Genomic DNA, 17592 nt, shown 5'->3' on the forward strand with positions numbered 1-17592 from the left:
TAATGCAAGATAACATATGGTAAATGCTATTTATGTGCTACATGAGAATGATGATTTGAGTTTCAGGTAGAATTTAGTCAAAGATATTTGATAAGCTAAAAGTTTAAAAAATACTGTAGTAATACTCATCTAAACCTTTTTGTATATTTCAGGTGTAGATAATTAAAATAATTCAACATTTGTATATGCTGTTATGATCACTACCAAAAATAGTTTCCATCCATCACCTGCCATTGGTCCCTTAACTCAATTTGCCCACACCTTCCCTCATCTCTCTGGGGCTGTCATTTTGATTTTATAATCTAAGAGTCTACTTCACTTTGCTCATTTCCCCCCTGTATTTTCCACATAAGAGTGACATCACAGTGTTTTTCTCTCTGATTTATTTCAACATTTAGTACAATAACCTCAAAGGTCTGCCCTTGTTGCTGAAAAATAGCAGTTACATCATTTTTAATAGTACATTCTACTGCACATATACACCTCATTTTTATATATTCACCGGTTAGTGGGCATTTAATTTTCCTTATGTTGAGGGTGCCTATATCTCTTTGAGTGAGTACTTTTTGTATTCTTTGGGTGAATATTCAGAAGAACAATCACTGGATGGCATTTTAATCCTTAAGTTTTTGAGGGCTGGAGCGATAGTACAGTGGGTAGGGTGTTTGCCCTGCACGTGGCCAACTCGGGTTCAATTCCTCCTTCTCTCTTGTAGAGCTGGGCAAGCTACCAATAGTATCCTGCCCACATGGCAAAGCCTGGCAAGCTCCCAATGGCATATTTGATATACCAAAACAGTAACAACAAGTTTCACAATGGAGCTGTAACTGGTGCCTGCTCGAGCAAATTGATGAACAATGGGATTACAGTGCTACAGTGCAGTGCAGATTTCCTCAGACTCAATTTGTTTACATTCTCAGGAAAAGTACAAAGGGGCTATTTTTCCCGAAATTCTGACCAATACCTTTTTTTCTAGAGGGAAGTGGTTAGCAGGGAATCAACCCCAAGTCCTCATACATAGTATGCAAAGGCCTGTGCTCTCTCTGAGCCACATTTCTTGTTCCACTGTATCTTTTTGATATATTAGAGGCCCACCTGTGCAGATGACACTTCATTTTTTTAAAATTTTCTTTTTGGGTCACACTTGGTGATGTACAGGGGTTACTCTTGGCTCTGCACTCAGCAATTACTCCTGGCGGTGCTCGAGGGACCATATGGGATGATAGGAATCAAACCCGGGTTGGTCACGTGCAGGGCAAATGCTCTACCCAGTGTGCTCCATCTACTCCAGCCCCAACACTTTATTTTGATTTTTATTTGTGCTTCCCTAAAAATCAGTAGTGATCAACATTTTCCCATGTGCCTATTGGCAATCTGCATGTTTTCTTCAGATCCTCTGTCAGGGTTATTTATTTATTGTTGAGTTGTATAATTTTTTAAAAAATATATTTTGCTGCTAATACTCTGTTAGATTTATAAGTTACAAACATATTCTTCAGTTCAGTAAAATTCCTTTTGTATGTAGGATAGTTTCTTTTACTGTTTTGCTGTGTAGAGTTTTTTAAGTTTTATGTGGTCCCAATATTTTTTGATAAACTACATTTTTTTAAAAAAAACTACCTTTTTAAGGTGTATGAAATTGAAATATTTTCAGGGATGTGACCAGGAGAAATATCTATCTTAAAATAAAACATAGCTTAACATACAAAAATGAAGCAAAACCCATCTGTCTACTTCATGGTGTTTCACTAATAAAAATTAAAAAAAAAAAGAAAGATAGATCTTTGGAGCCAGAGAAATAGCTCAAAGGAGGACTAGTCTTCATGCTTTATGTAGGAGTCCTGGGTTCAAACCCAAGCACTCTCTACACCTGAGCACTGTCTGGTGTGGCCCCAAGGCCAAAATAATAAAATAAAAGATAGATCATCTGAAAACCACTCTGTTTATCTTGTACAAAAGAACGGAAAAATATGCCTTGAAGTTTTTCACAGATTTGTCATTTGAAGGTAACCTTGGGAGAAGCAGGCAGAACTAGAATTATTTTGTTGTTGCTGAAAATTATGCTGAAAGCATTTTTCAGCTTAAATGGGAACTGAAAAGTTCAAAGAGGTTTTGTATGTTTTATACAGAAAGCATATGAGGTTAAGCCCGAACCAATGCATTTGTCATCTCTGTTGGCCTGTGTCAAAATTCACTGAAGGCTTTTGTGGCAGGTCAGAAAGAGCAGGTATGAGTAACATGGCAAACAATGGGCTCACTTTTACAAAATTTGTTAATACTATGGACTCCAGGCAAGCCAAATAAGAAAAAAATGTTTTATTCGGAATTTATAAAACATTTTTAGTAAACTGATCATGTCTAAAATAATATATCATGCATTTTTATAGTAGTCATGATTTCAAAATGCCATTTGTTTTTACATTTTGTTTGTGTGTAAAAATTTCTGGACGCTTGGGCCGAGACTCACACATGAGTGAAGCCCCACAGAACCGGGTAAGCGGAACTCTATGACCTTGGACTCCAGGCTCAATGGGACTCGGAAACAGAGATACTCTGCCTGCTCCCACCAATCTCTGGTGACCCAGCGTTCACACCCAGATGTCCCACCCTACCGGTATCAGATAAATACCTCATCGGCAGACCTCCACTGCCTCCACTACCCAGCCACCGCCATACTCCAGGCCACTTTTCAGACACATCATAAGACACTTAATACCCATCTTCCAAGATTACTGCACCATATTTGATGGGGTTCAAATATAGTTTGAACCATGGGAATACCTGCAAGGGTGACTAGAGGCCACCCTAAAAGCTTCTATCCCTCTTGCCAGTGAGCCTGGCAAGCTACCGAGAGTATACCGCCTGCACCACAGAGCCTGGCAAACTATCAATGGCATATTTGATATGCCAAAACCAGTAAATACAATGGGTCTCATTTCCCTGACCCTGAAAGAGCCAACAATACTGCAGCGTTAAGAAGGATGAGGAAGGAGAGGCTGATAAAATCTCAAGGCCGAACTAGGCTGCCAAAATGAAGAAGGACAAAAATGACTATCTGTACTTTCAATACACGTACTGTGGAATTGGATGCATCCATTGAGAACCTGATGGTGCAAGCACAAAAGATCAAGTATGACATCATTGGTCTGACTGAGATGAGAAGGCATCAACCACATCATGCCATTTTCGACACTGGAGAAGAACTGTTTCTCGAAACATGCGACAAAAGAAACATTGGTGGTGTCGGAGTTCTTGTCAAAACAAACTTGGCCATGAGCATTGATTCATTCGAGTGCCTAAAAGTGGATGATTACACTTGAATAGATGTGGCCCACTGCCGGCAGTTATTATCTTCATTGTCTATGCACCAACATTCAATTATGATCACTTGATCACTTGACTTCTCATTAATCATCAAATTTTTCGAGCGGGTGCCAGTAACATCTCCATTCTTCCCTGTCACGTGCTAGTGTAGCCCAATGGCGTCTGTTCTAGAACACGAAGAGCCTCAAACCAATTGTTCAGGGTCTTGACAAAGAAGTCTGACCATCTTGTAGGTAGGCAGCCACGTGGTCTTTTGACATCCCGTGGAATCCAGTTGGTAATGGCTCTAGTCCAGCGGTAGTCTCCAAATCTCATTACGTGTCCAGCCCATCTGATTTTCGATGCCTTGGCAAACAAGACAGCATCCCTGATTCTTTTATTTTATTTTATTTTTTTATTAGTGAAACACCATGAGGTACAGTTATAGACTTACAAATTTTTGTGCTTGGATTTTAGTTATACAATGATCCGTTGACAGAGATCGGAACTCCGGATTGGATTCTTTCTCTCATTTGAGTGAAACATGATACTCCAAGCATAGCTCTTTCGATTCCTCTTTGGGAGACCTGAATAGCGTTCTCATCCTGTTTTCATAGGGCTCAGGTCTCTGAGGCATATGTTAATGCAGGAAGACCAGTGGAATCAAAGAGATGTGCCCGAAGCCGGAGGTTCTTCTTCCTCCTAGCTATTTCTTCGATGCTCTTGAAGGCATTCCAAGCTGCTCTCTTCCCCCTGCGCAACTCAAGTGCCAGGTCATTCGTCATGTTGACTTCTCAACCTAGGTACACATAACTGTTGCATTCGGAGATGGTCGTTCCGTTAAGAGCAAATGGAACGTCAGGAATGAGACTGTTTCTCATAAACATTGTCTTTGTGAGATTCAGCTGGAGTCCAACCTTTCTACACTCACAGTTGAAGTTGGCCAGCATTTGTGCCGCTTGGCTAATGTTTGGTGTTATTAGAATGATGTCATTAGCAAAGCGGAGGTGGTGTAGTCTTCACTCCCATTCCTTCCCATTCCAGTCGTCGCATGATGTTTTCGAGGGTGGCACTGAAGAATTTCGGTGAAATGGTATCACCCTGCTGAACCTCTCTCTCTCTCTTTTTTTTAGAATAATTGGATGAGGGAATACAATGTTTTATTTTATTTATTTATTTTTAATTTTTTTATTAGTGAAACACCATGAGGTAAAGTTATAGACTTATAAATTTTTGTACTTGGGTTTCAGTTATACAATGATCAAGTACCCATCCCTCCACCAGTGCTCATCCTCCACCACCACGGGTCCCAGCCTCCCCCCCACCCTCCTTCACCCCCACCCTCGTCCCACCCTGCCTCTTTGGCAGGTCATTCCCCCTTGTTCTCTCTCTCTTCTTTTGGGTACTGTGTTTAAAGAAACTTTGGTACATTTACACAATGGAGTACTATGTAGCTGTTAGAAAAGATGAAGTTATGAAATTTACATACAAGTGGTACTACATGGAAAGTATCATGTTAAGCGAAATGAGTCAGAAAGAGCGGGATAGACACAGAAAGATTGCATTCATCTGGGGAACATAAAGCAACAAATGGGAGACTAACACCCAGGAATGGCTGAGATTAGTACCAGGAATTTTGCTCCATGAGATTAGTACCAGGAATTTTTAAGTCCAGCCACAAGTGCTAGGTGGCCCACCTATGAGATGGTCAGACTTCTTCGTCAAGATCCTGAATGATCGGTTTGAGGCTCTAAGTGTTCCTGGAGTGAGCAGACGTCATTGGGCTATACTAGCACGCGACAGGGACGAATGGAGATGTTACTGGCACCCGCTCGAGCAAATCGATGTGTAACGGGATGTCAAGTGATCAAGTGTGCAAAAATTAAGTTAATTATTTTTAAATAGCACAGCAGGTATGGCATTTGCCTTGCATGCGGCCAGGGTTTGATTCCTCTGCCCTTCTCCGAGAGCCTGCAAGCTACTGAGAGTATCTCGACCACATTGCAAAGCTTGGCAAGCTCCCCGTGATGTATTTGATATGCCAAAAACAGTAACAACAAATCTCACAATGGAGACGTTGCTGGGACTGCTTGAGCAAATCGATTAACAACGGGAGGACAGTCAGTGCTACAGTGCTATTTTTTATTTTTATTTAAAAAAAATTTTTTTTTGCTTTTTGGGTCGCACCAGCAATGCACAGGGGTTACTCCTGGCTTTGCACTCAAGAATTACTCCTGGCAGTGCTCAGGGAACCATATGGGATGCTGGGAACCAAACCCGGGTTGGCCACATGCAATGTAAATGCCCTATGCTATCGCTCCAGCCCCACACAGTGCTATTTTTTAATCAAGGTGTCATTATTTACAATACTACTATAGTAGATGGTTTTGTTTTGTTTTTATTTGTGCTTATTCTTGGTTCTGTGCTCAGGGCTCACCCCTGAAACTTTTTGGGATATGTGGTATCAGAGCTAGCACCTTAAACCCTGTACTGTCTCTCAGGTCCCAAGAAGGCATTTGAACAACCACACCAGTCCCTCCCACAGTGTTTCAAGATCCCTTCACCTGAATCTTATGGTCCCTTCCTCTTCCCGCCTCCCCCAGTTTCCTCAACTCCCAGTTTTATTCATCATGTCTCAGGATTGTCAAAATGTTGTTTTTCAGCATTCATGAAAGGAATCTCACATCTATTCAAAGAGTCCTCTGCTACACCTGGTGTATCACAAACACATTTCAAGTTGTAGATAAGGAAAGTTATTACCAACATAAAGGGATAAATGATAAACTATCAGCATCTCTATTGCAAACCATAATGCCTCAAATGAGAGAGAGAAGGAGAGAGAGAAAGATGCCTACCATAGAGGTAGGCAGGGGTGGCTTGAAGGGGTGGGAAGGAAACTGGGGACACCGGTGCTGAGAAATTACACTGGTGGAGGGATGAGTGTTGGAAAGTTGTATGACTGAAATGCAATCATGAACAGTTTTGTTATGAGGTAGACTCATGATGATTAAACAAAAAAAAAGAAAAAAGAAAATAATAAAAATAGCAAAAATTAAATAAAGTTATTACCTATAGTAAAGCTGTCTGGCTTTGCATATATATATACATATATATAAAAGGTAAAAAGGCTCTCCCGTTGATCGTCGATTTGCTCGAGCGGGCCCAGTAACGTCTCCATTGGAGACTTTGTTGTTACTGTGTCTGGCATATCGAATACTCTCGGTAGCTTGCCAGGCTCTCCGAGAGGGGCGGAGGAATCGAACTCGGGTCGGCCATGTTGGCCGCTTGTAAGGCGAACGCCCTACCCGCTGTGCTATCGCTCCAGCCCATATATATATATATATATATATATATATATATATAAAGCTGAAGACCTCTAGAACCTAGCCACAGCCATGCTAAAAAGCACTCTCCACACACTCAGACAAGCCTCACGTATGAAGGAACCCAGATGTGCGGGACCAGGGGTTGAGATCTCCAAGCCTGCTCATATTGGGATTGGGCCTCTTCCACCCAGATCCCCAATACTCCAGTAGCTAGACAGTTACACCCACCAACTACCATGTAATCTCACTAAAGGCCAAGGTCCAGAAACTATAAAACAAAGCTACCAGAAGAGAGGACCTCTTATTGTCTAGTTTTTGCTCTCAGAGAACCCGGTAGGCTACCGAAAGTATCCTGCCCACATATATGCCTGACTGGGAACACCTGTAAAGGTGATTAGAGGCTGCCCCCAAAGCCTCCATCCCTCTCAGAGAGCCCAGCAAGCCACCGAAAGTATCCTGCCCGCATATATGCCTGACTGGGAACACCTGTAAAGGTGATTAGAGGCTGCCCCAAAAGCCTTCATCCCTCTCGGAGAGCCTGAAAAGCTACTGAGAGTATCCCGTCCGCACGGCAGAGCCTGGCAAGCTACCCATGGCATGCGGTATATACCAAAAACAGTAACAATGATGGTCCTCATTCCCCTGACCATGAAAGAGCCCCCAATATGCCATCGGGCTACCCTAGCACATGACAGAGATGAATGGAGACATTACTGGCACCTGCTCGAGAAAACTGATGAACAACTGGCACTTGCTCGAGAAAACTGATGAACAACGGGATGACAGTGAGAGTGATATGAAACAATGTTTCAATGGCCCTAATAAGCTTTTGGTTTGGGTTTTTTTGGCTTTTTTTGGTATGTCTGTTTATTTTGCAGTGTTCAGTGCTTATTCCCAGCTCTGCACCCACAGATCACTTCTGGAGGTACCTGGGGGAATCATATAGGATGCCAGGGATAAAACCTGGGTGAGTGTGTGGTAGGCACGGGCCCTCCCCAGTATGCTATCTCTCCAGTCCCCTTTTGGGAAAGGGTGCATGAGGAATCAGTTGAAGTATGTATTTAGCAGTCAAGGGAAATCAGAAGACCTGAGTGTTTGGAAATGTCATACCTGAGCTAAGATGTTCTTGGTCTTCTGTGACATTGGAGGATGGATTGTGAAAGAACATCAAGAGGAAAAAGCCTTCATAGCCCTGGTCTAACTATCAAGTATAAAGATTTAGACCAAAGAGTCATTCCAGGTGGGGTCTGAGACTCAATAGCAGATGAATCGAGAGGCTGAAGACTTGTACTTCGCTTCTAAGGCTGGTGAAAATTTAAGCACAAAGTACTCAGCACAGATTAATAATGATATGACAAGGCTCAGCTCTCATCATTTCCTTGGCTGGTCACTCTTGATCCTCTATCCGAAGCTTTAGAGTTTTTCCACAATATATCTAAAAAAAATTCCATATCGTCCCTTCCTTTCTCCTTGGGATGAAAACCCCATGGGAAAAGGAACGTTTTGTTATCTCGGTTTCTACAGAGACTTGAGCATGTCAAACAAGCGACTGAGTGTACAAATCTAATCATATGTCACCTCCCCAAGCTCTAAATTGATATGTTAAAGAAGCAATTCCTCAAATGGGACTGTAGTAGGAGACAGGGCCTTTAAGGAGGCAACAAAGGTCAACTGAGTCATAAGCCAATGCCCACATTCTACAGGGCTTGTTCTTTAAGAGGAAGACTCTAATGGAAACACCAGTACTGAAAAAAGGTTATGTTCTCATAGGAAGCAGCAGTCCAAAGCCTGGGAGAGGGGCACCAGGAGAAACGATACTTTTTCTCAGAAGGAACTCATACTTGGACTTTAGGTTCCAGCTTCCAGAACCTTGTGGTCAGTAATATTTCATATGGCAGCCTGAGCATACTAGTATACTGGAGTTTCTAATTCATTTTGTAAAATAAATCCTTTTGTCCTTCCAGACAGAAGAAAAATGGAAGGAACCTAAAAGACTGTGTATATTTGTAACCCTTAAATTCTCATTATAAATGTATTACATGCTTATATGTAATTTAAAATTTGGAAAACAAACCACTACTATTGTAAAATTTACTTATGAATTCATCTCTACAATGTCTGTCTTAACATTTAGTGAAATCTTTAGTCTCTTCTACATCTATTTTAATAAAAACATCATAATATTTATTTAATTTAAATGCAGCTTTGCTTTCATGAAAGGGTAATAACATTGTAAGCATATACCTATGTAATCAGCTACATGATTACATCCTGTGATTTTACTTCCTATTCTCTTAACTGTGGACAGTTTGATTCATTCCTTATCTATTTTTAATAGTTCTTGGATGTACATCTTTGTGCAATGAATGTTTCCCTATTTTGCGTTACTTTGGGAAAGAATGACTGATCCAATCATGTGAATATTTTACATTTCTAAATTGAGTTTTTAAAAGCTTGCTGCAATGTGGCATCTAATCAGTGCTGCATAAACATTCCTAGTATGCTGCATCCTACCAGAAATGAATATCCTTATAAAAATTATCCCTGGTTATTTTTGATAAGTGAAAATGATAGTCTATTGTTATATTTGTGTTTCTCGGATTAGATCTGAAAGTGCCTAAGCGGAGAGTTCTGGAGGAAATAAAGTGATGTGTTCTTAGAACATAACACACTCTTCATTCCTGGCAGCTGTTAACAGTATTACTATTCTGAAACAGAAAATAATAAATATAATTTAACTTTTGTGAACTCGGAGACATCATTACATTGCTAGTGAGTGTGAAGATGTTGAAGATTAGTAAAGCTAGAAATAAGACAGAATTAAGCAAAGGAAAAATCTCAGGATCATTATAGAAAATATCATTGATATTGGGTTGACTTATTCCTTTGTCTTATTTTCACATGGCTTCTTCTACATGGTCTTCAGCCATGTGCCTCTCTTCCCTGAACATTAACGAAGCTGGGTTCACAGTGACTTTCCCAGGGAAATTATCTTTCCTCCCACACTTTATTGTTTTATATATTTGCAAACATACAAATATGATACACAAACATATATATACATATATATGGATGGCTTATAATATGTCGGGCTAGAGCTATAGCACAGTGGGTAGGACACTTGCTTTGCACATGGCCGACCCAGGTTTGATTCCTCCTTCCCTCTCAGAGTCCAGCAAGCTACCAAGAGTATCTTGCCCACATGGAGAGCCTGGCAAGCTCCCCATGGCGTATTCAATATGCCAAAAACAGTAACAAGTCTCACAATGGAGATATTACTAGTACCCACTTGAGCAAATTGATGAACAACGGGAGGACAGTGCTACAGTGTTATAATGTGTAAATTAAATGTGTAAAATATATTGTATACATACACTCTGAAACATGGCCACTACCACAGAATTAACTAACAGCTGAATCACTTCACATGATTACCACTTTTTTTGTGACTGAGACACTTAAGATCTGCTCCTAGCAATTTTTAACTATAAATATTATATTGTATAATGGATCCCTGTGGCCTTAATCGTACTAAAACTGAACGCTTGTAATCTTTGAAAAACCCTTCCCCATTTTTCCTTATTTCCAGGCACTGATAACCACCTATAGTTACCTGTTTTTGAGTCTGGTTCTTTTAAATTTTATAGGTAAGTGGTATATAGTATTTTTCTTTGGTTTATTTCACTTAGCCTAGTATCCTCAAAGTTTATTTTTTGTTATAAACAGTAGTATTTCATTGTTTCTCATTGCTGAATAGTATTCCATTAAGGTTAATATTATGTTTAATATGAATATTTTTCATATTAAATATAAGATTATTAAATATTATGTTAACATACAAATATAAACACTACAGCATCTTGATCCATATATTGACAAGTTATTTTTAATATGTCAGCATTGTGAATAAGCTGTAATAAACATGGGAAAGCAGATACCTTTTAGAGATCCTTCTTTTCTGCCTTCTCTTCTCTCAAAAAAAATAAATAAATTACAGAGATTTATAGAAAATTCTCCTTTTTTGTTTTTGTTTTGGGGTCATACCTGGTAGCTCAGGGGTTACTCCTGGCTCTTCAACCAGGAATTACACCTGGAGGACTTGGGGGGGCTATATAGGATGCCAGGGATCAAAACTTGTCTGGCCACATGGAAAGATAGCACCCTATCTGCTGAAATATTGCTCCAGCCTCCCCCCATTCTTATCTCAGTTGGTCAATGGTGTTTTCTAACTTCATCTATAAAAAACTACTACAGTAATAATTGCATGGATCTTTGCCCCTTCATTGTGCATTTCTTTGAAAATAATTTTTGTCCAAATTAAAAGCAAATTAAATGTTATCAGATTATCAAAATAAGTATCACAAATTTCCACATCTCTTTTAGATTGCTGACCCAACTTCATCAATGGAGAAAACAGATTATATGAGGCAAGGGTGTTAAGTAGGGAATATGGGAGGCCAAGCAGCTACCTTAAAATCAGAGGGAGCAGATGGATGGGTCATCAACTGCCAAAAGCTGCTGCACAAATGTTTCACAGACTCATAAAATCAATCACACTCACTGTGAGAAGTATAAGGAAATGTGCATGTGTTCATGATTAATAACCCAAAACGTAGTCTAGCATTTAAAAAGGAGTATTTGTATTTACTGCATCAAGGGTTTTGTAAATGCATAATTGCTTCAATGTGCAAAAGGAAAATGCCCATAAAATGCCCTAACCCCTTGAGACCGAAACTAAGACAAATAATACCAGTATACCCACATGGCTTGTTCAATGAGCAAGAATGATCAGTATAAGCAAAACAACCTAAAGACATTTATATTTTTAATTACCCATACATAGCACAGTGGGTAGGGCATTTGCCTTTCACGCGACCAACCCAGTCGGCTCAGGTTCGATTCCTCAGCCCCTCTCAGAGAGCCCAGCAAGCTACCGAGAGTATCTCGCCCACAGAACAAAGCCTGGCAAGCTACCCGTGACGTATTCGATATGCCGATATGCCAAACACAGTAACAATAAGTCTCACAATGGAGACGTTATTGGGCCCGCTCGAGCAAATCAATGAACAATGGGAGGACAATGACAGTGACAGTGACATTTAAAAAAAAATCAAAAGATGGTCTTTATTCTTTGTGCAGTAAAAGTTGAAAATGCAGATATTCTATAATTGAATAAATATTTGCTCTTTCTAATTGCCACAAGTGATTTGTTGATATTTACATTCAGAATTTTCCAAAGCTTTAAACTTTTGGATATGAACAGCTGGAGATGAAAGTCATATACATAACTTTCCGCAAGAGAAGCCTGAGCCATAATTGCAGTTATTGTTTCCATTGTGTGTTGTAAATAGTTCCCTACTTATAAAGTGACTTCTGACTTTTAATTCTAAATTCATGTGTCACATTAAAATGATAAATGTGAAAGCTTATTTGCATACAGAAATAATTAATAGCACATTTTAAAAATGAAATTGTTCATATCCAGAAGAGATGTTCTCATTAATGGGAAAGAAAGCTTATTCCAGGCATAAACAGAAAAAAATGAAGCAAAGGGAAACTTCAGGATTCTAGAACAATACTTTGTATTTGGGCTGGAGCGACAGCACAGCGGTAGGGCGTTCGCCTTACAAGCGGCCAACATGGCCGACCCAAGTTCGATTCCTCCGCCCCTCTCGGAGAGCCCGGCAAGCTACCGAGAGTATTCGATATGCCAGACACAGTAACAACAAAGTCTCCAATGGAGACGTTACTGGGCCCGCTCGAGCAAATCGACGATCAACGGGAGGGCCTTTACCTTTACCTTTACCTTATGCACATATATACGTGCACATTTCCACAGTTCAAACTCATGCCCAAGAGTGACTAACACTGGTCAGTATGCTTTCCCTTTATTTTAAATGTGAACTTCTAAGGAATAGGCTCACGTCTTTTGTATATCTTAGCACAACAATTACATAGCAGTACAAAATTAAAACAAAGTACAGAGAATATCACTATAGCACCAGCAAGATGTTGGCTAAAAGAGACCTTTAATTTCTTTTTTTTCTCCACACTTAGTTTACTGCTCAGTTCTCATTCACAGTGAAGAAAGCCAGAAAACAAAACAAAAACAGCTCAAGTAAACCAAAAGATGGGCCATAAAACAACTATGGGGATTCCGTGTGAGAGCTACTGAAAAAAGATACTGTTCTGCACTTAATCTATGACAAAGGAGCTGAAGAAAGTCTCTTCAACAAGTGGTATTGGAAAAACTGGTTAGTCTCATGTGAAAAAGTGAAATTAGAACTGTTTCTCACACCACTCACAAGAGTAAATTCAAAGTGGATTCAAGAACTCAAGATCAGATCAAATCTATAAAATACAATCTATTAAAAAAACATAGGCAGAACTCTCTAGAAATGGATCTGAGCGGTTTCTTTAATAAGATGATTCAAGGAATACATGCACACCTATGTTATTTGTGGCATTTAATGCAATGGCCAACATAACAGGAAAAGGAAACAACCAAAATATAACTACAGATAGGTGGCTGCTCTTTCTAATTGCCACAAATTATTTGTTGGTATTTACATTCCATATACATATATATGGGGTGTATATATATATATATATATATATATTATACACACACATATAATACTCTTGAGCTATAAGAAAGCACAAAATCGCTCAATTTGCTCCTATATGAGTGTGACTAGAGTATCATGTTGAGTAATGTCAGTCAGAGAAATTGGATAGATACAGATGATTTATCAAATATGTGAGATTTAAGCATAAACAATACAGTAGCAACAGATGTCCAAAGACAACATAAATGTAGAGTTGGTCCATAGAGCTGAATTTACAGGGAGTGGGTAGAGGAGGGAGAGTTTGGATAGAAGGGGGTTTGGGAACATGGTGAAGGGAAGTGGGCACACTGATGTTTGGTGTCCTGTTGGAATGATGCCATAAAACCATTATTAACAGTATTGTTAATCATAGTACCCCAATAAAGATTGCACTGTAGTACTGTCGCACTGTCCGTTGTTCATCGATTTGCTCAGACACCAGTAATGTCTCCATTGTGAGACTTATTACTGTTTTTGGCATATCAAATATGGCGCGGGGAGTTTGCCAGGCTTTGCCGTGTGGGCGGAATACTCTCAGTAGCTTGTTGGGCTCTCTGAGAGGGCCCTTTTGGCTAAGATCAAGTGTAGTATTACCCCAATAAAGATTAAAGGAAAAAATGCTGCTTTTATTGCAAATGGGGCAACTGGTTTGTTGCCCTCTGGGCTACTAAATAAAGGTATTTTTGGAAAACACAAAAGTAAAATGCCTGTGTAAAATGTAATAGGGAAGATTGCTTTTATAAAATAATGCCATACAAATGTAATAAGAAATGAGGAAATGTGAAGATTCTTTGAAATAAAGTTAAAATTAAAAAAAACTTTTATTTGCAATTTAGAAGAATTTGACTAAGTCAAATTTTAAAATGTTACAATTATGATATATGTACATGTAGATATATATGTGTATATATATCACGGTCATGGTCCTCCCATTGTTCATCAATTTGCTCAAGTGGGCTCAGTAACATTGTGAGACTTGTTACTGTGTTTGGCACATCGAATACATCACTGGTAGCTTGCCAGGCTCTGCCGTGCGGGAGACATACTCTTGGTATCTTGCCGGGCTCTCTGAGAGGGGCGGAGGAATCGAACTTGGGTTGGCCATGGTGGCTGCGTGCATGGCAAACGCTTTACTCCCTGTGCTATTGCTTCAGCGTGTGTGTGTGTGTGTGTGTATCAAAATATTTGGGGGTTTGAAATAGACATTTTCCCTCTCTCCAGTTTGAGGAGCTGTATATAAAAATAAAATAATTTTACTCTAAATCAACTATCTTAGACATCCCAAATATCTAAACTATAAGGGAGAAAAGGGGAACCAAGTAGTTATGGATACTTCTGGTTGGGTTTTGAGATTATGAGGCAAATAATTTATGTCTTTAGAAAAGTAGGTTAGTACTGTAGCACTGTCCTGTTGTTTATCGATTTGCTCAAGCTGGCACCAGTAACATCTTCATTGTGAGACTTGTTACTGTTTTTGGCATATTGAATACGCCACGGGGAGCTTGCAAGGCTCTGCCGTGTGGGGGAGATACTCTTGGTAGCTTGCTGGGATCTCCAAGAGATGGAGGAATCGAACCCAGGTCAGCCGCATGCAAGGCAAATGCCCTACCCACTGCGCTATCGCTCTATCCTGGAAAAGTAGGTTATAGACAGAAATGAGGGATGCCTGATAGCAAGTTGAAAATGGGATTTCTATACTTAGGAACATATTCATTACTTTTTATTGATATAATAATTCCAACATAAAATAATATAAATTTCATATCTGCATCACTGAGATATAGATACATATATAATACATTGAAGGAATGTGTTCCAAAGATAATACAAATAGCTGGAGGTGATCACTTCAAGAAACACAAATAATATGCCCAGCAAACTATGGATTAGGTACTGACTATAGGTGCTTTCACTAAAAATGTTTTACTGTAGTATGTTGATTACTATTTTTGTGGAAAGTAATGGGAACCTTCACAGCCAACTTTGTGAATGCCCAACTCTCTACTGCATGCACAGGACTATTTCATTATTCAATTTCATTTTGTATGGTTTCAGTTATCTACCATTAGCCACTGTCTGAAAATATTGCATACTAGAAGGTATACTTCTAGAGACTCTAGGTTCACAAAAATCTCATTCCAGTATGCTGTTCACTGGGGGGCTTGAAACAGATGCCTCGGGAAAAAGGGTGAACTACCATCAACCAAACAGGCTTAAAGAAAGGATTTCAGGTAAACTAATGTTTTAATATTGTAGGAATTTTAAATTTTAAAATGTTTATTTGAGTATAACTATAGATTGTTTTACCTAATAAGGTATCGCTTAGGGCTCGTGTCCTACTCAGGTAGACCATGTCATTTGAATGTCTATGAACTTGAGAAGATTCTATGTTGTTGATAAGCAATAATGACTTAACTCAGATCAACCTCAAAACTGTGACCTAGACTTTAATTCATATTTTGGCTTAGAAAGTTCTTTTTTATAGAAGTTAATAAAGAAAAGCAGATATTCTGGGGGAAAAAGGCACTTCAAATGACAAAAAAAGATCTTAATTCCTCAAAGTGCTTTGTATAATTACGGATCCTAGTTCAATTTTTAATTAGTTGGGAGATATTTTGAGCTGTTTTGTCTTGGGAATTTTTCAAGGATATTTTTACAATAACCGTCCAGAATAGTTTCCACTGTAGAAAGTCTGAAGCAAAAGAATTAGAAGCATTAGGCTCAGAGATAAAATTTAAGGCTACAAATCAAAGTGAACTCAAAACTGCAATGCTTTTATAAAATATGGAAATCAAGTAATTATTGAGAAATATGCATAGTGATCTAAAGACCAGTTCCAATAAAACCAGCTTTATCTACACCCTTCATACCCCCACCTGCAAATAGAAGAATAAATGTCTACAACACAAGTTGTTAGTTAATCAGATTGTATATACAGTTTTAGATTACCCTTATAGATTCTTATAAAATTTTTAAACAAAAAATCTTACTTTCAATCTTTGATTAGACTGGGATTTGAGAACATTGTGTTCATATCTACTAAAGTAATACAACACATTAATTTAATAAATATTTAAGGGGCTCTTGCTGTCAGGCTCTGAAGACAAATATAACTAAAAGACAGCACTTGATATCAAGGTAGTATAGCCTAGGGGGCAAGGCAAAAAGGTAAACCAAATATTGTACTGTCAAATACTTTTATTAGGAAAGAGAGGAAGAAGGAATATTAAAAAAATCTCCTTAGATTTTCTGGATTTCAGTATTGAGAAATAAGATATAACTTTCTTGATTTTAATAAGTGATTAGGGGGTTGGAGTAATAGTACAGCAGTAAGGGCATTTGTCTTGCACGAGGCCGACCCCAGTTCAATCCCCAGCATCCCATATGGTCCCCTGAGCATCACCAGGAGTAATTCCAGAGTGCAAATCCAGGAGTAACCCCTGAGCATAGCCAGGTGTGACCCCAAAAGCCAAAAATAAATAAAACTCTGCCTTATGTTTAAATTTTTTTTTAAAAAATAAGTGATTTGGTAGAGACGATTCATTTAGAATATATATGTGTTATATATATGAATGAGGGCAAAAGAGGATGAGCCCAATTCTGGATAAAGTTCTGAAAACTGAAGCCAAGAATTCAGAATGAGGTTTTGTGTTGGAGATGGGGACTTGAACCACACTGGCACGTAGCAAGTGTTGACTAACATAAAGGAAATAGATGATCTCTTTGTAAATATGAAGAGGGTCAAGGCTAGAACTGTGGGAAACTAACTTTAAAGACAGATTCTCTAAACTTGGTTGCACAGTGAAATATAGCAGGACCTTAAAACTACTGATACTTTGTTATCATCCCAATATATCAGATTGAATTCATCCAGGACAGGCTCTGAACCCTGAGATTTTACAGATACCCAAAGCAATTCGTTTATGTAGTCAGGACTGAAAATGTTTTAACCACTTGTACAGGGGGATCTGTAAAGAGGACAAGAAATAGAAAAAAAGTGTTAGGGAGCAGAACAGAAGAATCTGTAAAGAGGGCCCAAAATTACAGAGGTTTTTTTGCCCAAAAGTTTTATAATTTTTCTGTAAATAAAAATATTTCTGATGGAACTAATGGAGACGTTACTGGCACCTGCTCGAGTAAATCGATGAAGAATGGGATGACAGTGATATAGTGAATGATCAATGAGATTAGACAGTCGTCCAGTAAAGTGGGAGGAAGTCACAACCAGGTGCTGTGAACTTAATGTACCCAGGTGGGGAGAAATCAATACAAAGAGAGGCATGCTGAATACGAAGGAGCTTGGCCATGAAGGGAAGAGTTGGTTCATGCTTCAGATGTAAGCTGGGTAGAGGAAA

At 39.0% G+C, this 17592-nt stretch overlaps 1 protein-coding gene across 1 annotated transcript in view; it reads right to left on the minus strand.

The window, feature by feature from the left end:
- MYO3A (myosin IIIA) overlaps positions 1 to 17592 on the minus strand; it is a 176542-nt gene that overhangs the window by 68470 nt on the left and 90480 nt on the right. The window lies entirely within an intron of this gene.

Source organism: Sorex fumeus, unplaced genomic scaffold (genome assembly GCF_029834395.1).
Source record: "Sorex fumeus unplaced genomic scaffold, SorFum_2.1 ptg000007l, whole genome shotgun sequence".
In the NCBI taxonomy this organism is placed as follows: domain Eukaryota; kingdom Metazoa; phylum Chordata; class Mammalia; order Eulipotyphla; family Soricidae; genus Sorex; species Sorex fumeus.